Source organism: Triticum dicoccoides, chromosome 7A (genome assembly GCF_002162155.2).
Source record: "Triticum dicoccoides isolate Atlit2015 ecotype Zavitan chromosome 7A, WEW_v2.0, whole genome shotgun sequence".
Classification (NCBI taxonomy): domain Eukaryota; kingdom Viridiplantae; phylum Streptophyta; class Magnoliopsida; order Poales; family Poaceae; genus Triticum; species Triticum dicoccoides.
This window is the reverse complement of record NC_041392.1, coordinates 484,723,710-484,749,252: the sequence shown is the minus strand read 5'-3', so window position 1 is coordinate 484,749,252 and position 25,543 is coordinate 484,723,710.

Here is a 25,543-nt window from a genome sequence, read left to right as displayed (position 1 = left end):
TTGCACCGTGATTTCCCGTTTCCATCTCTAACTTCCGATGTACTGGGGTCGCTGGTGCTGCATCTGGCTAGCCAGCTGTCCTCACCCGCGCAAAAGCGGGTCATGAGGTTCGTTAATGTGGCCATCGTTCTCGGCTTATTTTGGCCGAGGTGTCTGGCGAGCCATTCGTCATGGACGCTATGCTTGAAAGCCGCTAAGGCTTCGGTGTCCGGGCAGTCGACAATCTGGTTCTTTTTAGTGAGAAACCTGTTCCAAAGCTTTCGGGCTGACTCTCCGGGCTGTTGAGTTATATGACTCAAATCGTCCGCATTGGGAGGTCGGACATAAGTTCCTTGAAAATTTGCCCGAAAGGCGTCTTCGAGCTCTTCCCAACTTCCAATGGAGCTTTCCGGGAGGCCTTTGAGCCAGTGACGAGCTGGCCCTTTGAGCTTGAGGGGTAAGTATTTGATGGCGTGGAGATCATCTCCTCAAGCCATATGGAAATGAAGGATATAGTCCTCAATCCAAACCCCGGGGTCTGTTGTTCCATCGTATGCCTCTATGTTTACGGGTTTGAATCCCTCTGGAAATTCATGGTCCAGCACCTCGTCAGTGAAACATAGAGGGTGTGCGGCACCCCTGTAGCTGGGTGTACCGCGTTGTTCGGATATTTGTTGTGTTGCATTGTATGCTGGGGGGCGCTTGCGTGGTCCATAGATGGATCTTGTTGCACCGTCCTTTGGGTGCGAACCCTCTCCTGGGTCGCGTGTTGTATTGTGAGCGGCGTTGTATGCCGCTCTGTGTTGGTAGAGGGGTCGTCTATCCGACCAGGTGGCTGCTTTGATATTTGGTTGTGGGGGGTCTGCGGCCTCCTCATCGAATTCGGGTAGCAGCTTCCGCTTTGGGTAGCTCTTGGAGGGGCGATTGTCGTCGTACCTTGCTGCAGTGTTGAGTATTTTGCTCCATCTGAATTGGAGTGTGTCTTTCGCGGCCTTGAGCCTTCGCTTCTGCTTTTTAAGGCTCCTCGCGGTGGCAACAAGCCTTTTACGAGCGTTCTATTGCTCCGGGTGCCTGTCCGACGTTATGTCGTCCGGACCATTATCCTTGATAGGATTTGTTTGTTCGGTTTGATTATCCGAATTGCCGTTGTCCGGCAGCGGTTCGCCCTGCTCCAGCGTTGGGTCTGTGTGATCGCTATTTCTGTTGAGGCGGGATTTGGGGCGGCGCTTGCGTCGCCGCTTTGACTGCTTTTCGAGGGAACAACCCTTCGGTGTGTCCTTCCGCTCTTCGTCGTCATCTTTTGGTGCGTCCACCATGTATACGTCGTATGACGAGGTGGCGTTCCAGGGCTCAATAGGCACTGGTTCTTCATCGTCTCCTTCATCGGCGTCCATACCATCAATGTCATCGGAGTCGAAGTCGAGCATGTCGGTTAAGTCGTCGACAGTGGCTACGAAGTGGGTGGTGGGTGGGTTTTGAATTTCTTCATCATCCGTACCCCAACCTTGCTGACCGTAGTCCGGCCAGGGCTCTCCTGATAAAGAGAGAGACTTCAGTGACTTCAGGATATCGCCGAAAGGAGAGTGCTGAAAGACGTCCGCGGCTGTGAACTCCATGATCGGCGCCCAATCGGATTCGATCGGCAGGGGCGCGGAGGGTTCGGAGTCCGGAGAAGAATCCGGCTCCATGGAGTCACGAGTCTTGCAGAGTATGGGGCTGGTGTTCGGCTCAATCACCATTTGGATCGCAGCCCCCGAGGTGGCGTCCAACCACCCATCCTTGATCGGCGCAGTTGACTCCGAACTAAGGGTCGGAGCCGGTGCGGGTGCGGCCTCCAGGGCACCGTTTGGTGGCAGAGTTAGATCATTCTCGTCATGACAGTGCGGTGCACTCGGCAGTGGCTCGAATCCGTCGAAGATCAAGTCCCCGCGGATGTCAGCCGTGTAGTTTAAACTTCCAAATCTGACCTGACGGCCAGGGGCGTAGCTTTCGATCTGCTCTAGATGGCCAAGCAAATTGGCCCGCAGCGCGAAGCCGCCAAAGACGAAGATCTGTCCGGGGACGAAGGTCTCACCCCGGACTGCATCGCTATTGATGATCGTAGGAGCCATCGGGCCTAACGGTGACGGCACAGAGGAACTCTCAATGAAAGCACCAATGTCGGTGTCAAAACCGGCGGATCTCGGGTAGGGGGTCCCGAACTGTGCGTCTAGGCCAGATGGTAACAGGAGGCAAGGGACATGAAGTTTTACCCAGGTTCGGGCCCTCTCGATGGAGGTAAAACCCTATGTCCTGCTTGATTAATATTGATGATATGGGTAGTACAAGAGTAGATCTACCACGAGATCAGATAGGCTAAACCCTAGAAGCTAGCCTATGGTATGATTGTTGATGTGTATGTTGTCCTACGGACTAAAACCCTCCGGTTTATATAGACACCGGAGAGGGTTAGGGTTACATAGAGTCGGTTACAATGGTAGGAGATCTGAACGTCCGTATCGCCAAGCTTGCCTTCCACGCCAAGGAAAGTCCCTCCCGGACACGGGACGGAGTCTTCAATCTTGTATCTTCATAGTCCAGCAGTCCGGCTGAAGGTATAGTTCGGCTATCCAAACACCCCCTAATCCAGGACTCCCTCAGCACCCCTTGGCCGCCGCCCCCTAGGAGATTGGATCTCCTAGGGCCGGCGCCCCCTAGGCACCCTATATATAGTGGGGGGAGGGAGGACAGCCGCACCTAAGCCCCTGGCCTCTCCCTCTCCCTCCCGTGACACTCCTCCGTCTCCCTGCGCTTGGCGAAGCCCTGCCGAGATCACCGTTGCTTCCACCACCACGCCGTCGTGCTGCTGGATCTTCATCAACCTCTCCTTCCCCCTTGCTGGATCAAGAAGGAGGAGACGTCTTCCCAACCGTACGTGTGTTGAACGCGGAGGTGCCGTCCGTTCGGCACTAGATCATCGGTGATTTGGATAACGTCGAGTACGACTCCATCAACCTTGTTCTCTTGAACGCTTCCGCGCACGATCTACAAGGGTATGTAGATGCACTCCTCTCTCCCTCGTTGCTAGATGACTCCATAGATTGATCTTGGTGATGGGTAGAAAATTTTAAATTCTGCTACGTTACCCAACAGTGGCATCATGAGCTAGGTCTATGCGTAGTTACTATGCACGAGTAGAACACAAAGCAGTTGTGGGCGTCGATATTGTCAATTTGCTTGCCGTTACTAGTCTTATCTTGATTCGGCGGCATCGTGGGATGAAGCGGCCCGGACCGACCTTACACGTACGCTTACGTGAGACTGGTTCCACCGATTGACATGCACTAGTTGCATAAGGTGGCTGGCGGATGTCTGTCTCTCCCACTTTAGTCGGATCGGATTCGATGAACAGGGTCCTTATGAAGGGTAAATAGAAATTGGCAATTCACGTTGTGGTTTTGGCGTAGGTAAGAAACGTTCTTGCTAGAAACCTATAGCAGCCACGTAAAAACTTGCAACAACAATTAGAGGACGTCTAACTTGTTTTTGCAGCAAGTGTTTTGTGATGTGATATGGCCAAAGGATGTGATGAATGATATATGTGATGTATGAGATGATCATGTTCTTGTAATAGGAATCATGACTTGCATGTCGATGAGTATGACAACCGGCAGGAGCCATAGGAGTTGTCTTTATTTATTTATGACCTGCCTGTCAACATAAACGTCATGTAATTACTTTACTTTATTGCTAAAGCGTTAGCCATAGTAGTAGAAGTAATAGATGACGCGACAACTTCAAGAAGACACGATGATGGAGATCATGATGATGGAGATCATGGTGTCATGCCGGTGACAACGATGATCATGGAGCCCCGAAGATGGAGATCAAAAGGAGCAAATGATATTGACCATATCATGTCACTATTTGATTGCATGTGATGTTTATCATGTTTTACATCTTATTTGCTTAGAACGACGGTAGCTTAAATAAGATGATCCCTCGTAATAATTTCAAGAAAGTGTTCCCCCTAACTGTGCACCGTTGCGAAGGTTCGTTGTTTCGAAGCACCACGTGATGATCGGGTGTGATAGATTCTAACATTTGAATACAACGGGTGTAAGCCAGATTTACACATGCAATACACTTAGGTTGACTTGACGAGCCTAGGATGTACAGACATGGCCTCGGAACACGGAAGACCGAAAGGTCGAGCATGAGTCGTATAGAAGATACGATCAACATGAAGATGTTCACCGATGTTGGCTAGTCCGTCTCACGTGATGATCGGACACGGCCTAGTTAACTCGGATCATGTTTCACTTAGATGACTAGAGGGATGTCTATCTGAGTGGGAGTTCATTGAGTAATTTGATTAGATGAACTTAATTATCATGAACTTAGTCTAAAATCTTTACAATATGTCTTGTAGATCAAATGGCCCACATTGTCCTCAACTTCAACACGTTCCTAGAGAAAACCAAGCTGAAAGATGATGGCAGCAACTATACGGACTGGGTCCGGAACCTGAGGGTCATCCTCATAGCTGCCAAGAAAGATTATGTCCTAGAAGCACCGCTAGGTAACGCACCTGCCCTAGAGAACCAAGACATTATGAACGCTTGGCAGTCACGTGTCGATGATTACTCCCTCGTTCAGTGCGGCATGCTTTACAGCTTAGAACCAGGGCTCCAAAAGCGTTTTGAGAGACACGGAGCATATGAGATGTTCGAAGAGCTGAAAATGGTTTTCCAAGCTCATGCCCGGGTCGAGAGATATGAAGTCTCCGACAAGTTCTTCAGCTGTAAGATGGAGGAAAATAGTTCTGTCAGTGAGCACATACTCAAAATGTCTGGGTTGCATAACCGCTTGACTCAGCTAGGAGTTAATCTCCCGGATGACGCGGTCATTGACAGAATCCTTCAGTCGCTTCCACCGAGCTACAAGAGCTTTGTGATGAACTTCAATATGCAGGGGATGGAAAAGACCATTCCTGAGGTGTATTCAATGCTGAAATCAGCAGAGGTGGAAATCAAAACGGAACATCAAGTGTTGATGGTGAATAAAACCACTAAGTTCAAGAAAGGCAAGGGTAAGAAGAACTTCAAGAAGGACGGTAAGGGAGTTGCCGCGCCCGGTAAGCAAGCTGCCGGGAAGAAGCCAAAGAATGGACCCAAGCCCAAGACCGAGTGTTTTTATTGCAAGGGAAGTGGTCACTGGAAGCGGAACTGCCCCAAATACTTAGCGGACAAGAAGGCCGGCAACACTAAAGGTATATGTGATATACATGTACTTGATGTGTACCTTACCAGTACTCGTAGTAGCTCCTGGGTATTTGATACCGGTGCGGTTGCTCACATTTGTAACTCAAAGCAGGAGCTGTGGAATAAGCGGAGACTGGCAAAGGACGAGGTGACGATGCACGTCGGGAATGGTTCCAAGGTCGATGTGATCGCCGTCGGCATGCTGCCTCTACATTTACCTACGGGATTAGTTTTAAACCTCAATAATTGTTATTTAGTGCCAGCTTTGAGCATGAACATTGTATCAGGATCTCGTTTAATTCGAGATGGCTACTCATTTAAATCCGAGAATAATGGTTGTTCTATTTATATGAGAGATATGTTTTATGGTCATGCTTCGATGGTGAATGGTTTATTCTTAATGAATCTCGAGCGTAATGCTACACATATTCATAGTGTGAATACCAAAAGATGTAAGGTTGATAATGATAGTCCCACATACTTGTGGCACTGCCGCCTTGGTCACATAGGTGTCAAACGCATGAAGAAGCTCCATGCAGATGGACTTTTAGAGTCTCTTGATTACGAATCATTTGACACGTGCGAACCATGCCTCATGGGTAAAATTACCAAGACTCCGTTCTCAGGAACAATGGAGCGAGCAACCAACTTATTGGAAATCATACATACTGATGTGTGTGGTCCAATGAGTGTTCAGGCTCACGGTGGCTATCGTTATGTTCTCACCCTCACTGATGACTTGAGTAGATATGGGTATGTCTACTTAATGAAACACAAGTCTGAGACCTTTGAAAAGTTCAAGGAATTTTAGAGTGAGGTTGAGAATCAACGTGACAAGAAAATCAAGTTCTTGCGATCAGATCGTGGGGGAGAATACTTGAGTCGCGAATTTGGCACACACTTAAGAAAATGTGGAATAAATTCACAACTCACGCCGCCTAGAACACCTCAGCGTAATGGTGTGTCCGAACTGTTGGGGAACGTTGCAGAAAACAAAAATTTTCCTACTCGTTTCACCAAGATCATCTAGGAGTTCATCTAGCAACGAGTGATTAGATGCATCTACATACCTTTGTAGATCGCGAGCGGAAGCGTTCAAAAGAACGGTGATGATGTAGTCGTACTCGACGTGATCCAAATCACCGATGACCAGCGCCGAACGGACGACACCTCCGCGTTCAACACACGTACGGGACGGGAGACGTCTCCTCCTTCTTGATCCAGCAAGGGGGAAGGAGAGGTTGATGAAGATCCAGCAGCACGACGGCGTGGTGGTGGATGCAGGGCGTCACAGCAGCAGGGCTTCGCAGAGACTACGAGGGAGAGACGTAACGGGGGGAGGTGGAGGCGCCAGGGGCTGGTATGAAATCCCTCCTCTCCCCCCCCCACTATATATAGGGGTGCCAAGGGGGGGCGCCGGCCCTAGTAGATGAGATCTACTAGGGGGGCGGCGGCCAAGGGGAGGTTTCCCTCCCCCCCAAGGCACCTAGGGGTGCCTTCCACCACATGGACTCTTCCATGGTGGAAACCCTAGGCGCATGGGCCTATAGGGGCTGGTGCCCTTGGCCCATCTAGGCCAAGGCGCACCCCCTACAGCCCATGTGGCCCCCCGGGACAGGTGGCCCCACCCGGTGGACCCCCGGGACCCTTCCGGTGGTCCCGGTACAATACCGATAACCCCGAAACTTGTCCCGATGCCCGAAATAGCACTTCCTATATATAATTCTTTACCTCCGGACCATTCCGGAACTCCTCGTGACGTCCGGGATCTCATCCGGGACTCCGAACAACATTCGGGTTTCTGCATATACATATCTTCATAACCCTAGCGTCACCGAACCTTAAGTGTGTAGACCCTACGGGTTCGGGAGACAAGCAGACATGACCGAGACGACTCTCCGGTCAATAACCAACAGCGGGATATGGATACCCATGTTGGCTCCCACATGCTCCACGATGATCTCATCGGATGAACCACGATGTCGAGGATTTAATCAATCCTGTACGCTATTCCCTTTGTCTATCGATATGTTACTTGCCCGAGATTCGATCGTCGGTATCCCAATACCTCGTTCAATCTCGTCACCGGCAAGTCACTTTACTCGTACCGTAATGCATGATCCCGTGACCAGACACTTGGTCACTTTGAGCTCATTATGATGATGCATTACCGAGTGGGCCCAGTGATACCTCTCCATCATACGGAGTGACAAATCCCAGTCTTGATCCATGTCACCCAACAGACACTTTCGGAGATGCCCGTAGTCTACCTTTATAGTCACCCAGTTACGTTGTGACGTTTGGCATACCCAAAGCACTCCTACGGTATCCGGGAGTCACACGATCTCATGGTCTAAGGAAAAGATACTTTGACATTGGAAAACTCTAACAAACGAACTATACGATCTTGTGCTATGTTTAGGATTGGGTCTTGTCCATCACATCATTCTCCTAATGATGTGATCTCGTTATCAATGACATCCAGTGTCCATAGTCAGGAAACCATGACTATCTGTTGATCAACGAGCTAGTCAACTAGAGGCTCACTAGGGACATGTTGGTGTCTGTTATTCACACATGTATTACGATTTCTGGATAACACAATTATAGCATGAATAAAGACAATTATCATGAACAAGGAAATATAATAATAATGCTTTTATTATTGCCTCTAGGGCATATTTCCAACAGTCTCCCACTTGCACTAGAGTCAATAATCTAGTTACATTGTGATGAATCGAACACCCATGGAATTCTGGTGTTGATCATGTTTTGCTCTAGGGAGAGGTTTGGTCAACGGATCTGCTACATTCAGGTCCGTATGTACTTTACAAATCTCTATGTCTCCATCTTGAACATTTTCACGAATGGAGTTGAAGCGACGCTTGATGTGCCTTGTCTTCTTGTGAAACCTGGGCTCCTTGGCAAGTGCAATAGCTCCAGTGTTGTCACAGAAGAGCTTGATCGGCCCCGACGCATTGGGTATGACTCCTAGGTCGGTGATGAACTCCTTCACCCATATTGCTTCATGTGCTGCCTCCGAGGCTGCCATGTACTCCGCTTCACATGTAGATCCCGCCACGACGCTTTGCTTGCAACTGCACCAGCTTACTGCCCCACCATTCAAAATATACACGTATCCGGTTTGTGACTTAGAGTCATCCAGATCTGTGTCGAAGCTAGCGTCGACGTAACCCTTTACAACAAGCTCTTCGTCACCTCCATAAACGAGAAACATTTCCTTAGTCCTTTTCAGGTACTTCAGGATATTCTTGACCGCTGTCCGGTGTTCCTTACCGGGATTACTTTGGTACCTTCCTACCAAACTTACGGCAAGGTTAACATCAGGTCTGGTACACAGCATGGCATACATAATAGAACCTATGGCTGAGGCATAGGGGATGACGCTCATCTCTTCTATATCTTCTGCCGTGGTCGGACATTGAGCTGAGCTCAATTTCATACCTTGTAACACACGCAAGAACCCCTTCTTGGATTGATCCATATTGAACTTCTTCAATATCTTATCAAGGTATGTGCTTTGTGAAAGACCTATGAGGCGTCTCGATCTATCTCTATAGATTTTGATGCCTAATATATAAGCAGCTTCTCCAAGGTCCTTCATTGAAAAACTTTTATTCAAGTAGGCCTTGATGCTGTCCAAGAGTTCTATATCATTTCCCATCAACAGTATGTCATCTACATATAATATGAGAAATGCTACAGAGCTCCCACTCACTTTTTTGTAAACGCAGGCTTCTCCATAAGTCTGTGTAAACCCAAACGCTTTGATCATCTCATCAAAACGAATGTTCCAACTCCGAGATGCTTGCACCAGCCCATAAATCGAGCGTTGGAGCTTGCACACTTTGTCAGCATTCTTAGGATCGACAAAACCTTCCGGCTGCATCATATACAATTCTTCCTTAAGGAAACCATTAAGGAATGCCGTTTTGACATCCATTTGCCATATTTCGTAATCATAGAATGCGGCAATTGCTAACATGATTCGGACGGACTTCAGCTTCACTACCGGTGAGAAAGTCTCATCGTAGTCAACCCCTTGAACTTGTCGATAACCCTTAGCGACAAGCCGAGCTTTATAGATGGTCACATTACCATCCGCGTCTGTCTTCCTCTTAAAGATCCATTTATTTTCTATTGCTCGCCGCTCAATGGGCAAGTCAGTCAAAGTCCATACTTTGTTTTCATACATGGATCCTATCTCGGATTTCATGGCTTCTAGCCATTTGTCGGAATCCGGGCCCGCCATCGCTTCTTCATAGTTCGAAGGTTCGCCGTTGTCTAACAGCATGATTTCCAAGACAGGGTTGCCGTACCACTCTGGTGCGGAACGTGTCCTTGTGGACCTTCGAATTTCAGTAGGGGCTTGATCAGAAGTATCTTGATCATTGTCATTAACTTCCTCTCTAGTCGGTGCAGGCTCCTCAGGAACACTTTCTTGAGTTGCGCCATTTTCCGTTTCAAGAGGTAATACTTCATCAAGCTCTACTTTCCTCCCACTTACTTCTTTCGAGAGAAACTCTTTCTCCAGAAAGGACCCATTCTTGGCAACAAAGATCTTGCCTTCGGATCTGAGGTAGAAGGTGTACCCAATAGTTTCTTTTGGGTATCCTATGAAGACGCATTTTTCCGACTTGGGTTCGAGCTTTTCAGGTTGAAGTTTCTTGACATAAGCATCGCATCCCCAAACTTTTAGAAACGACAGCTTAGGTTTCTTCCCAAACCATAATTCATACGGTGTCGTCTCAACGGATTTCGACGGAGCCCTATTTAAAGTGAATGCGGCAGTCTCTAAAGCATAGCCCCAAAAAGAAAGCGGTAAATTGGTAAGAGACATCATAGATCGCACCATATCTAACAGAGTGCGATTACGACGTTCGGACACACCATTACGCTGAGGTGTTCCAGGCGGCGTGAGTTGTGAAACTATTCCACATTTTCTTAAGTGTGCCCCAAACTCGTGAGTCAAGTATTCTCCTCCACGATCTGATCGTAGAAACTTGATTTTCCTGTCACGTTGATTTTCAACCTCACTCTGAAATTCCTTGAACTTTTCAAAGGTTTCAGACTTGTGTTTCATTAAGTAGATATACCCATACCTACTTAAATCATCAGTGAGGGTGAGAACATAACGATAGCCACCGCGAGCCTCAACACTCATCGGACCGCACACATCAGTATGTATGATTTCCAATAAGTCGGTTGCTCGCTCCATTGTTCCTGAGAACGGAGTCTTGGTCATTTTTCCCATAAGGCATGGTTCGCACGTGTCAAATGATTCATAATCAAGAGACTCTAAAAGTCCATCAGCATGGAGCTTCTTCATGCGTTTGACACCTATGTGACCAAGGCGGCAGTGCCACAAGTATGTGGGACTATCATTATCAACCTTAGTTCTTTTGGTACTCACATTATGAACATGTGTAGCATCACGTTCGAGATTCATAAAGAATAAACCATTCACCATAGGAGCATGACCATAAAACATATCTCTCATAAAAATGGAACAACCATTATTCTCAGATTTAAAAGAGTAGCCATCTCGAATTAAACGAGATCCCGATACAATGTTCATGCTCAAAGCTGGCACTAAATAACAATTATTAAGGTTTAAAACTAATCCCGAAGGGAGATGCAGAGGTAGTGTGCCGACGGCGATCACATTGACCTTGGAACCATTCCCAACGCGCATCGTCACCTCGTCCTTTGCCAGTTTCCGCTTATTCCGCAGCCCCTGCTTTGAGTTACAAATGTGAGCAACTGCACCGGTATCAAATACCCAGGAGCCACTACGGGCACTAGTAAGGTACACATCAATTACATGTATATCACATATACCTTTTGTTTTGCCGGCCTTCTTATCCGCTAAGTACTTAGGGCAGTTCCGCTTCCAGTGACCGCTTCCCTTGCAATAAAAGCACTCAGTCTCGGGCTTGGGTCCATTCTTTGGCTTCTTCCCGACAGCTTGCTTGCCGGGCGCGGCAACCTCCTTGCCGTCCTTCTTGAAGTTCTTTTTACCCTTGCCTTTCTTGAACTTAGTGGTTTTATTGACCATCAACACTTGATGTTCCTTCCTGACTTCTACCTCCGCTGATTTCAGCATAGCAAATACTTCAGGAATGGTCTTTTCCATCCCCTGCATATTGAAGTTCATCACAAAGCTCTTGTAGCTTGGTGGAAGCGACTGGAGGATTCTGTCAATGACCGCATCATCCGGGAGATTAACTCCCAGCTGAGTCAAGCGGTTATGCAACCCAGACATAGTGAGTATGTGCTCACTGACAGAACTGTTTTCCTCCATCTTACAGCTGAAGAATTTGTCGGAGACTTCATATCTCTCGACCCGGGCATGAGCTTGGAAAACCATTTTCAGCTCTTCGAACATCTCATATGCTCCATGTCTCTCAAAACGCTTTTGGAGCCCCGGCTCTAGGCTGTAAAGCATGCCGCACTAAACGAGGGAGTAGTCATCGAAACGTGCCTGCCAAGCGTTCATAACATCTTGTTCTGCAGGGAGAACGGGTGCGTCACCAAGCGGTGCTTGTAGGACATAATCTTTCTTGGCAGCTATGAGGATGATCCTCAGGTTCCGGACCCAGTCCGTATAGTTGTTGCCATCGTCTTTCAGCTTGGTTTTCTCTAGGAACGCGTTGAAGTTGAGGACTACGTTGGCCATTTGATCTACAAGACATATTGCAAAGATTTTAGACTAAGTTCATGATAATTAAGTTCAACTAATCAAATTATTAGTGAACTCCCACTTAGATTAGACATCCCTCCAGTCATCTAAGTATTACATGATCCGAGTTTAACTAGACCGTGTCCGATCATCACGTGAGACGGACTAGTCAACGTCGGTGAACATCTTCATGTTGATCGTATCTACTATACGACTCATGCTCGACCTTTCGGTCTTCTGTGTTCCGAGGCCATGTCTGTACATGCTAGGCTCGTCAAGTCAACCTAAGTGTTTGCATGTGTAAATCTGTCTTACACCCGTTGTATGTGAACGTCTGAATAAAACACCCGATCATCACGTGGTGTTTTGAAACAGCGAACTGTCGCAACGGTGCATAGTTAGGGGGAACACTTCTTGAAATTAGTATGAGGGATCACCTTATTTACTACCGTCGTTCTAAGTAAACAAGATGCAAAACATGATAAACATCACATGCAAACAAATAATAAACGTGACATGATATGGCCAATATCACATAGCTCCTTTGATCTCCATCTTGGGGCTCCATGATCATCTTGTCACCGGCTTGACACCATGATCTCCATCATCATGATCTCCATCATCGTGTCTCCATGAAGTTGCTCGCCAACTATTACTTCTACTACTATGGCTAACGCGTTTAGCAATAAAGTAAAGTAATTTACATGGCGTTTCTTGATGACACGCAGGTCATATAAAAGAATAAAGACAACTCCTATGGCTCCTGCCGGTTGTCATACTCATCGACATGCAAGTCGTGATTCCTATTACAATAGCATGAACATCTCATACATCACATATAGATCATTCATCATTCATCACAACTTTGGCCATATCATATCACAAACCACTTGCTGCAAAAACAAGTTAGACGTCCTCTAATTGTTGTTGCAAGTTTTACGTGGCTCAATTAGGGTTCTAGCAAGAACGTTTTCTTACCTATGTTAAAGCCACAACGTGATTTGTCAACTTCTATTTACCCTTCATAAGGACCCTGTTCATCGATTCCGCTCCAACTAAAGTAGGAGAGACAGACACCCGCCAGCCACCTTATGCAACTAGTGCATGTTAGTCGGTGGAACCGGTCTCACGTAAGCGTACGTGTAAGGTTGGTCCGGGCCGCTTCATCCCACAATACCGCTGAAGCAAGAAAGGACTAGTAACGGCAAGAAAGTTGACAAATCGACGCCCACAACAAATTGTGTTCTACTCGCGCAAGAAGAACTACGCAAAGACCTAGCTCATGATGCCACTGTTGGGGAACGTTGCAGAAAACAAAAATTTTCCTACTCGTTTCACCAAGATCATCTAGGAGTTCATCTAGCAACGAGTGATTAGATGCATCTACATACCTTTGTAGATCACGAGCGGAAGCGTTCAAAAGAACGGTGATGATGTAGTCGTACTCGACGTGATCCAAATCACCGATGACCAGCGCCGAACGGACGGCACCTCCGCGTTCAACACACGTACGGGACGGGAGACGTCTCCTCCTTCTTGATCCAGCAAGGGGGAAGGAGAGGTTGATGAAGATCCAGCAGCACGATGGCGTGGTGGTGGATGCAGGGCGTCACAGCAGCAGGGCTTCGCCGAGACTACGAGGGAGAGACGTAACGGGGGAGGTGGAGGCGCCAGGGGCTGGTATGAAATCCCTCCTCTCCCCCCACTATATATAGGGGTGCCAAGGGGGGGGCGCCGGCCCTAGTAGATGAGATCTACTAGGGGGGCGGCGGCCAAGGGAAGGTTTCCCTCCCCCCCAAGGCACCTAGGGGTGCCTTCCACCACATGGACTCTTCCATGGTGGAAACCCTAGGCGCATGGGCCTATAGGGGCTGGTGCCCTTGGCCCATCTAGGCCAAGGCGCACCCCCTACAGCCCATGTGGCCCCCCGGGACAGGTGGCCCCACCCGGTGGACCCCCGGGACCCTTCCGGTGGTCCCGGTACAATACCGATAACCCCGAAACTTGTCCCGATGCCCGAAATAGCACTTCCTATATATAATTCTTTACCTCCGGACCATTCCGGAACTCCTCGTGACGTCCGGGATCTCATCCGGGACTCCGAACAACATTCGGGTTTCTGCATATACATATCTTCATAACCCTAGCGTCACCGAACCTTAAGTGTGTAGACCCTACGGGTTCGGGAGACAAGCAGACATGACCGAGACGACTCTCCGGTCAATAACCAACAGCGGGATCTGGATACCCATGTTGGCTCCCACATGCTCCACGATGATCTCATCGGATGAACCACGATGTCGAGGATTTAATCAATCATGTACGCTATTCCCTTTGTCTATCGATATGTTACTTGCCCGAGATTCGATCGTCGGTATCCCAATACCTCGTTCAATCTCGTCATCGGCAAGTCACTTTACTCGTACCGTAATGCATGATCCCGTGACCAGACACTTGGTCACTTTGAGCTCATTATGATGATGCATTACCGAGTGGGCCCAGTGATACCTCTCCGTCATACGGAGTGACAAATCCCAGTCTTGATCCATGTCACCCAACAGACACTTTCGGAGATGCCCGTAGTCTACCTTTATAGTCACCCAGTTACGTTGTGACGTTTGGCATACCCAAAGCACTCCTACGGTATCCGGGAGTCACACAATCTCATGGTCTAAGGAAAAGATACTTTGACATTGGAAAACTCTAGCAAACGAACTATACGATCTTGTGCTATGTTTAGGATTGGGTCTTGTCCATCACATCATTCTCCTAATGATGTGATCTCGTTATCAATGACATCCAGTGTCCATAGTCAGGAAACCATGACTATCTGTTGATCAACGAGCTAGTCAACTAGAGGCTCACTAGGGACATGTTGGTGTCTGTTATTCACACATGTATTACGATTTCCAAATAACACAATTATAGCATGAATAAAGACAATTATCATGAACAAGGAAATATAATAATAATGCTTTTATTATTGCCTCTAGGGCATATTTCCAACACGAACGTCGTAATCACACTCTATTGGATATGGTGCGATCTATGATGTCTCTTACCGATTTACCGCTGTCATTTTGGGGCTATGCTTTAGAGACTGCCGCATTCACTTTAAATAGGGCTCCATTGAAATGCGTTGAGACGACACCGTATGAATTATGGTTTGGAAAGAAACCTAAGCTGTCATTTCTAAAAGTTTGGGGATGCGATGCTTATGTCAAGAAACTTCAACCTAAAAAGCTCGAACCCAAATCGGAAAAATGCGTCTTCATAGGATACCCTAAAGAAACTATTGGGTATACCTTCTACCTCGGATACGAAGGCAAGATCTTTGTTGCCAAGAATGGGTCCTTTCTAGTGAAAGAGTTTCTCTCGAAAGAAATAAGTGGGAGGAAAGTAGAACTTGATGAAGTATTACCTCTTGAACCGGTAAGTGGCGCAGCTCAAGAAAATGTTCCTGAGGTGCCTGCACCGACTAGAGAGGAAGTTAATGATGATGATCATGAAACTTCAGATCAAGTTACTACTGAACTTCGTAGGTCCACGAGGACACGTTCCGCACCAGAGCGGTTTGGCAAGCCTGTCTTGGAAATCATGTTGTTAGACAATGGTGAACCTTTGAACTATGAAGAAGCGATGGCGGGCCCGGATTCCGACAAATGGCTGGAAGCCATGAAATCTGAGATAGGACCCATGTATGAAAACGAAGTATGGACTTTGACTGACTTGCCCACTGATCGGCGAGCCATAGAAAATAAATGGATCTTTAAGAAGAAGACATACGCGAATGGTAATGTGACCATCTATAAAGCTCGACTTGTCGCTAAGGGTTATCGACAAGTTCAAGGGGTTGACTACGACGAGACTTTCTCACCCGTAGCGAAGCTGAAGTCCGTCCAAATCATGTTAGCAATTGCCGCATTCTATGATTATGAGATATGGCAAATGGACGTCAAAACGACATTCCTTAATGGTTTCCTTCAGGAAGAATTGTATATGATGCGGCCGGAAGGTTTTGTCGATCCTAAGAATGCTGACAAGGTGTGCAAGCTCCAACGCTCGATTTATGGGCTGGTGCAAGCATCTCGGAGTTGGAACATTCGTTTTGATGAGATGATCAAAGCGTTTGGGTTTACGCAGACTTATGGAGAAGCCTGCATTTACAAGAAAGCAAGTGGGAGCTCTGTAGCATTTATCATATTGTATATGGATGACATACTGTTGATGGGAAATGATATAGAATTCTTGGAAAGCATAAAGTCCTACTTGAACAAGTGTTTTCAATGAAGGACCTTGGAGAAGCTGCTTATATATTAGGCATCAAGATCTATAGAGATAGATCGAGACGCCTCATTGGTCTTTCACAGAGTATGTACCTTGACAAGATGTTGAAGAAGTTCAAAATGGATCAGTCAAAGAAGGGGTTCTTGCTTGTATTGCAAGGTACGAGATTGAGCACGGCTCAATGCCCGACCACGGCAGAAGATAGAGAAAAGATGAGTGTCTTCCCCTATGCCTCGGCCATAGGGTCTATCATGTATGCTATGCTGTGTACCAGACCTGATGTAAACCTTGCCGTAAGTTTGGTAGGAAGGTACCAAAGTAATCCCGGCATGGAACACTGGACAGCGGTCAAGAATATCCTGAAGTACATCAAAAGGACTAAGGACATGTTTCTCATGTATGGAGGTGACGAAGAGCTCTTCGTAAAGGGTTACGTCGATGCTAGCTTCGACACAGATCTGGATGACTCTAAGTCACAAACCGGATACATGTATATTTTGAATGGTGGGGCAGTAAGTTGGTGCAGTTGCAAGCAAAGGCGTTGTTGCAGGATCTACATGTGAAGCGGAGTACATGGCAGCTTCGGAGGCAGCACAAGAAGCAGTCTAGGTGAAGGAGTTCATTACCGACCTAGGAGTCATACCCAATGCGTCAAGCCCGATGACTCTCTTCTGTGACAACACTGGAGCTATTGCCCTTGCCAAGGAGCCCAGGTTTCACAGGAAGACCAGGCATATCAAGCGTCGCTTCAACTCCATTCATGAAAGTGTTCAAAATGGAGACATAAAGATTTGTAAAGTACATACGGACCTGAATGTGGCAGATCCGTTGACTAAACCTCTCCCTAGAGAAAAACATGATCAACACCAGAACTGCATGGGTGTTCGATTCATCACAATGTAACTAGAATATTGACTCTAGTGCAAGTGGGAGACTGTTGGAAATATGCCCTAGAGGCAATAATAAAATGGTTATTATTATATTTCTTTGTTCATGATAATTGTCTATTATTCATGCTATAATTGTGTTATCCGGAAATCGTAATACATGTGTGAATACATAGACCACAACACGTCCCTAGTGAGCCTCTAGTTGACTAGCTCGTTGATCAAAAGATAGTCATGGTTTCCTGACTATGGACATTGGATGTCATTGATAACAGGATCACATCATTAGGAGAATGATGTGATGGACAAGACCCAATCCTAAGCATAGCTCAAAGATCGTGTAGTTCATTTCCTGTAGCTTTTCCGAATGTCAAGTATCATTTCCTTAGACCATGAGATTGTGCAACTCCCGGATACCGTAGGAGTGCCTTGGGTGTACCAAACGTCACAACGTAATTGGGTGACTATAAAGGTACATTACAGGTATCTCCGAAAGCGTCTGTTGGGTTGGCACGAATCGAGACTGGGATTTGTCACTCCATATGACGGAGAGGTATCTCTGGGCCCACTCGGTAATGCATCATCATAATGAGCTCAATGTGACCAAGTGGTTGATCATGGGATCATGCATTACGACACAAGTAAAGTGACTTGCCGGTAACGAGATTGAACTAGGTATTGGGATACCGACGATAGAGTCTCGGGCAAGTAACGTACCAATTGACAAAGGGAATTGTATACGGATTGATTGAATCCTCGACATCGTGGTTCATCCGATGAGATCATCGTGGAGCATGTGGGAGTCAACATGGGTATCCAGATCCCGCTGTTAGTTATTTACCGGAGAGGCGTCTCGGTCATGTCTGCATGTCTCCCGAACCCGTAGGGTCTACACACTTAAGGTTCAGTGACGCTAGGGTTGTTGAGATATTAGCATACGGTAACCCGAAAGTTGTTCGGAGTCCCGGATGAGATCCCGGACGTCACGAGGAGTTCCGGAATGGTCCGAAGGTGAAGATTTATATATAGGAAGTCAAGTTTCGGCCATCGGGAAAGTTTCGGGGGTAATCGGTATTGTACCGGGACCACCGGAAGGGTCCCGGGGGTCCACCGGGTGGGGCAACCTATCCCGGAGGGCCCCATGGGCTGAAGTGGGAGGGGAACCAGCCCCTAGTGGGCTGGTGCGCCCCCCTTGGGCCTCCCCCTACGCCTAGGGTTGGAAACCCTAGGGGTGGGGGCGCCACCCTTGCCTTGGGGGGCAAGGCACCCCTTGGCCGCCGCCCCCCCTAGGAGATTGGATCTCCTAGGGCCGCCGCCCCCCCTAGGCACCCTATATATAGTGTGGGGGGAGGGAGGTCAGCCGCAGCTAAGACCCCTGGCCTCTCCCTCTCCCTCCCGTGACACTCCTCCGTCTCCCTGCGCTTGGCGAAGCCCTGCCGAGATCACTGTTGCTTCCACCACCACGCTGTCGCGCTGCTGGATCTTCATCAACCTCTCCTTCCCCCTTGCTGGATCAAGAAGGAGGAGATGTCTTCCCAACCGTATGTGTGTTGAACGCGGAGGTGCCATCCATTCGGCACTAGATCATCGGTGATTTGGATCACGTCGAGTACGACTCCATCAACCCCGTTCTCTTGAACGCTTCCGCGCACGATCTACAAGGGTATGTAGATGCACTCCTCTCTCCCTCGTTGCTAGATGACTCCATAGATTGATCTTGGTGATGCATAGAAAATTTTAAAATTCTGCTACGTTACCCAACAAAATCTATGAATGTTTGTCTGAATCTATCAATCTTTGCATCAGTGTTTTCTGAATCTATCAATCTCTGTAGCACCAATGTGAAGCAAAACATAAACAATAAGAAGTCACAAACCCATATGTGGCAAATGCATAGGTGGCATAATGCAAACACTCAGGTTTCGACAAGCAAATACATAGGTTTCATAATGCAAACACGCAGGTTTTAGGAAGCAAATACATAGGTTTCATAATGAAAACACTCAAGTGTCAGGAAGCAAATACATAGGTTTTAGAATGCAAACACTTAGGTTTCAGCACTCATACAGTGCAAACAAGACAGCTTTTCCAAATGTTGGAATCTTCAGTAGTTACCACTAGCAGTGAAATATGCCTTCCACTTTCCAGTTGGCTTCCTAAGCCTCTTGGACCCAATCTCCATCTCAGAGTGAGCAGCTTCCCTTGGAGCATTGAAAATGGTGTACCCCCTCCTCTGCTAGTTGTTGATGCTCTTGTGTTCTTTGCTGGAGAGGCAATGGATGAACTAGTGTTCTTGGCTGGTGAAGATGTGCTAGGAGCCCTTGTCTTCTTGGTTGCTTTGGTCTTCTTGCCAAATGCTTGGTCCAGCCATATATGCATCACAGTATTTTTCCCACTTCTTGGCCTCCTCCAATATCTTAGAGTATATGGGTGTGATATCCCACCTACATGTCTATGTCTTCTCCCTAATCTTCTGAAACTTGATCATGAGTTTTGTCCTTATTCCTTCAAGCATTATCCTTATGGGCTTGTTCCTAACATCCAGAATCATCCTGTTGAAAACTTCACTAAGATTGTTTACAACAAGGTCTGTCTTGCATATAGTATCCATTCTATGCCTGGCCCAAGTATGGACTAGTATGTTGGACAGCCACTTCCATGCCTCCTCACTCTCTTTCTTCAATGCTTCCATGCCCAGATCATGCCCACGCTTAGTGAAAGAATATGTAGCCTGGTCTAGATGTTTTTTCAATTCATCCCCTCTAAATCCAGCTGATTGGAAGTTGGCATATATGTGTCTTAAACAAAATCTTTGAGGGGAATCAGGAAATACATCCTCTATTGCATTGAGCAGACCCTGCTCAGTGATTTTGTATTAATAACTAGTGAAGTAAGTAGAGAAAGCATGTAGGTGGGATATAACTAGTGAAGTAAGTAGAGAAAAGCAGTTAAATCATGAAGAGTAGTTGTACCTTTTGCATGTCTGACATAATTGTGTAGGGCCCAAACTTGTTGCCACTACCAATTACTGTGTAAGAAACCAAGTCCAACTATTTGTCTCCTCCTTGTCAACAACACCAAATGCAATAGGGAAGATGTTGTTGTTGCCATCCCTCCCTGTTGCTGCCAGGATTTGCTGCCCAGTGCTTAGTTTGATGAAGCATCCATCAAGCCCTGCATTTTAAGCCATTAGTAAGCAACAACTGTTATGCAATCCCTATTTAAGCACTATAAAGACTAGATTTACATATGAAAGGCCTGCAACCATTTAGGAACCCGTCCTTACAAGAAAACAGACAGTAAAACATGTAATGAAACCTTGGGGTAGGTGCTGGGTGGAGTTCAAATTCCTTTGTTGTCACAACACACCTACTACCAGGGTTTGTGTCCAAAACACATTGCAGATAGTCTCTTAACCTGTAGTATTGTGTCTTGTGATCCCCTTGCACAACATCAACTGCTTTCCTCCTTGCCCTGTAGGGCAAACTTTTTGGAGCATGTACTCCAAATTTCTTTTTTGTATAACTCGGTATAGTCTCAACACCTGCACCAGGATTGGATCTTACAGTATCATTAACAGCCTTTGCGACCCACTTCATGGTAACCTTTGTGTTCTCTCCACTTGCTCCACAGGTGTGATCAGGATTCATCGTATTGATGCTAAAGGTTGACTCATAGGCAATCCTAGAAGCAGTAATATAAAACTCACAACTATGCTTTCTATCTGAGCACTAGGCTATGATCCTACTTGGATCATTCCTATGGTACTCAAAGTTCCTCAGTGTCCCAACATGGTAGTTTCTCAATGCTTCTCTAAACTCTACCACATTCAGAAAGCACAAATGAATCCTAAACTGTTCATGTGCATCAGGCCTAGAGGAATCGTACCATATTCTCTCCTTCTTCTGTTGGGGAACGTAGCAGAAATTCAAAATTTTCTACGCATCACCAAGATCAATCTATGGAGAAGTCTAGCAACGAGGGAAGGAGAGTGCATCTACGTACCCTTGTAGATCACTAAGCGGAAGCGTTCAAGTGAACGGGGTTGATGGAGTCGTACTCGTCGTGACCCAAATCACCAATGATCCTAGTGCCGAACGGACGGCACCTCCGTGTTCAACACACGTACAGCCCGGTGACGTCTCATACGCCTTGATCCAGCAAGGGGAGAAGGAGAGGTTGGGGAAGACTCCATCCAGCAGCAGCACGACGGCGTGGTGGTGGTGAAGGAGCGTGGGACTCCAGCAGGGCTTCGCCAAGCACTACGAGAGACGAGGAGGGAGAGGGGTAGGGCTGCGCCAACAGGGAGAGCAAATCACATGTGTTGGGCAGCCCCAAACCTCAAGTATATATAGGGGGAGGGGAGGGGCTGCGCCCCTACCTAGGGTTCCCTCCCTAGGGGTGGCGGCCAGCCCTAGATCCCATCTAGGGGGCGGCCAAGGGGGGAGAGAGGGGGGCGCACCACTAGGTGGGCCTTAGGCCCATCTGAGCCTATGGTTTGCCCCCTTCCCCTCTTGGAGGCGCCTTGGGCCTTGGTGGGAGGCGGCCCAGCCCACCTAGGGGCTGGTCCCTTCCCACTATTGGCCCATGTAGGCTTCCGGGGCTGGTGGCCCCACCTGGTGGACCCCCGGACCCCTCCGGTGGTCCCAGTACACTACCGGTGATGCCCGGAATACTTCCGGTGGCCAAAACCATACTTCCTATATATCAATCTTTACCTCCAGACCATTCCGGAACTCCTCATGACGTCCGGGATCTCATCCGAGACTCCGAACAACATTCGGTAACTGCGTACATACTTTCCCTATAACCCTAGCGTCATCGAACCTTAAGTGTGGAGACCCTACGGGTTCGGAAGTCATGCAGACATGGCCGAGACAACTCTCCGGTCAATAACCAACAGCGGGATCTGGATACCCATGTTGGCTCCCACATGCTCCACGATGATCTCATCGGATGAACCACGATGTCAAGGACTTAATCAATCCCGTATACAATTCCCTTTGTCTAGCGGTACGATACTTGCCCGAGATTCGATTGTCGGTATCCCGATACCTTGTTCAATCTCGTTACCGGCAAGTCTCTTTACTCGTTCCATAACACATCATCCCGTGATCAACTCCTTGATCACATTGTGCACATTATGATGATGTCCTACCGAGTGGGCCCAGAGATACCTCTCCGTTTACACGGAGTGACAAATCCCAGTCTCGATTCGTGCCAACCCAACAGACACTTTCGGAGATACCTATAGTGTACCTTTATAGCCACCCAGTTACGTTGTGACGTTTGGCACACCCAAAGCACTCCTACGGTATCCGGGAGTTGCACAATCTCATGGTCTAAGGAAATGATACTTCACATTAGAAAAGCTTTAGCATACGAACTACATGATCTTGTGCTAGGCTTAGGATTGGGTCTTGTCCATCACATCATTCTCCTAATGATGTGATCCCGTTATCAACGACATCCAATGTCCATGGTCAGGAAACCGTAACCATCTATTGATCAACGAGCTAGTCAACTAGAGGCTTACTAGGGACATGGTGTTGTCTATGTATCCACACATGTATCTGAGTTTCCTACCAATACAATTCTAGCATGGATAATAAACGATTATCATGAACAAGGAAATATAATAATAACCAATTTATTATTGCCTCTAGGGCATATTTCCAACAGTCTCCCACTTGCACTAGAGTCAATAATCCAGTTCACATCGATATGTGATTAACACTCAAGGTCACATCCCCATGTGACTAACACCCAAAGAGTTCTGGGTTTGATCATGTTATGCTTGCGAGAGAGGTTTCAGTCAACGGGTCTGCAACATTCAGATCCGTATGTACTTCGCAAATTTCTATGTCATCTTGTAGATGCAACTACTACGCTACATTTGGAGCCATTTCAAATAACTGTTCTACTTGGAGCTATTCTAAATTGTTGCTCCATTATACGTATCCGGTATCTCTACTCAGAGCTATCCGGATAGGTGTTAAGCTTGCATCGACGTAACTCTTTACGTCGAACTCTTTATCACCTCCATAACCGAGAAACATATCCTTATTCCTCTAAGGATAATTTAGACCGCTATCTGGTGATCTACTCCTAGATTACCTTTGTACCCTCTTGCCAGATATGTGGCAAGGCACACATCAGGTGTGGTACTCAGCATGGCACACCGTATAGAGCCTATGACAAAAGCATAGGGGACGACCTTCGTCCTTCCTCTTTCTTCTGCCGTGGTCGTGCTTTAAGTCTTAACTTCATACCTTACAACTCAGGCAAGAACTCCTTCTTTGACTGATCCATCTTGAACACCTTCAAGATCATGTCAAGGTATGTGCTCATTTGAAAGTACCATTAAGCGATTTGATCTATCCTTATAGATCTTGATGCTCAATGTTCAAGTAGCTTAATCCAGGCTTTCCATTGAAAAACACTTTCCAAATAACCCTATATGCTTTCCAGAAATTCTACGTCATTTCTGATCAACAATATGTCAACAACATATATTCATCAGAAATTCTATAGTGCTCCCACTCACTTCTTTGGAAATACAAGTTTCTCATAAACTTTGCATACACCCAAAATCTTTGATCATCTCATCAAAGCATACATTCCAACTCCGAGATGCTTATTCCAGTCCCTAGAAGGATTGCTGGAGCTTTGCATACTTGTTAGCATCTTTCAGGATTGACAAAACCTTCTATTGTATCACATGCAACTTTTCTTACAAAAATTTGGTAAGAAAACTTGTTTTGACATCCATCTGTAAGATTTCATAATCGAAAAATACAGCTAATGCTAACATGATTCCGACGGACTTAAGCATCGCTACGGGCGAGAAATTCTCGTCGTAGTCAACTCCTTGAACTTGTCGGAAAAACATCTTAACAACAAGTCGAGCTTTCTTAATGGTGATACTTACCATCATTGTCCGTCTTCCTTCTAAAAATCCATATGTACCTAACAGCCTTACGACCATCAAGTAGTTCTTCCAAAGTCTACACTTTGTTTTCATATATGGATCCTCTCTCGGATTATATGGCCTCGAGCCATTTTGGAATCCAGGCCCACCATCGCTTCTCCATAGCTCGTAGGTTCATTGTTGTCTAGCAACATGACTTCCAAGATAGGATTGTGTACCACTCTGAAGTAGTACGCATCCTTGTCATCCCACGAGGTTTGGTAGTGACTTGATCTGAAGTTTCATGATCACTATCATAAGCTTCCACTTCAATTGGTGTAGGTGCCACAGGAACAACTCCCTGTGCCCTGCCACACACTAGTTGAAGAGACGGTTCAATAACCTCATCAAGTCTCCACCATCCTTCCACTCAATTCTTTCGAGAGAAACTTTTTCTCGAGAAAGGACCCGATTCTAGAAACAATCCCTTATTGCTTTCGGATCTGAGGCAGGAGGTATACCCAACTATTTTGGGTGTCCTATGAAGATGCATTTATCCGCTTTGGGTTCGAGCTTATCGGCCTGAAACTTTTTCACATAAGCGTCGCAGCCCCAAACTTTTAAGAAATGACAGCTTAGGTTTCTCTAAACCATAGTTCATACGGTGTCATCTCATCGGAATTACGTGGTGCCCTATTTAAAGTGAATGTGGTTGTCTCTAATGCCTAACCCATAAACTATCGTGGTAATTCGATAAGAGACATCATGGTATGCATTATATCCAATAGGGTGCAGTTATGATGTTCGGACACACCATCATACTATGGTGTTTCAGGCTGTATTAGTTGTGAAACAATTTCCACAATGTCTTAATTCTGTGCCAAACTCGTAATTCAGATATTCATCTCTATGATCATATCATAGATATTTTATCCTCTTGTCACGACGATCTTTCAACTTCACCCTAAAATTACTTGAACCTTTCAATAATTCAGACTCGTGATTCATCAAGTAAATATACTCAGCATCTACTCAAATCATCTGTGAAGTAAGAACATAACGATATCCACTACACGCCTCAGCACTCATTGGACTGCACACATCAAAATGTATTACTTCCAACAAGTTGCTTTCTAGTTCCATTTTACTGAAAATGAGGCTTTCAGTCATCTTGCCCATGTGGTATGATTTGCATGTCTCAAGTGATTCAAAATCAAGTGAGTCCAAATGGTCCATTTGCATGGAGTTTCTTCATGCATATACACCAATAGACATGGTTCGCATGTCTCAAACTTTTCAAAAACGAGTGAGCTCAAAGATCCATCAACATGGAGCTTCTTCATGCGTTTTATACCGATATGACTTACGTGGCAGTGCCACAAGTAGGTGGTACTATCATTACTATCTTATATCTTTTGGCATGAACATGTGTATCACTACGATCGAGATTCAATAAACCATTCATTTTAGGTGCAAGACCATTGAAGGTATTATTCAAATAAACAGAGTAACCACTATTCTCCTTAAATGAATA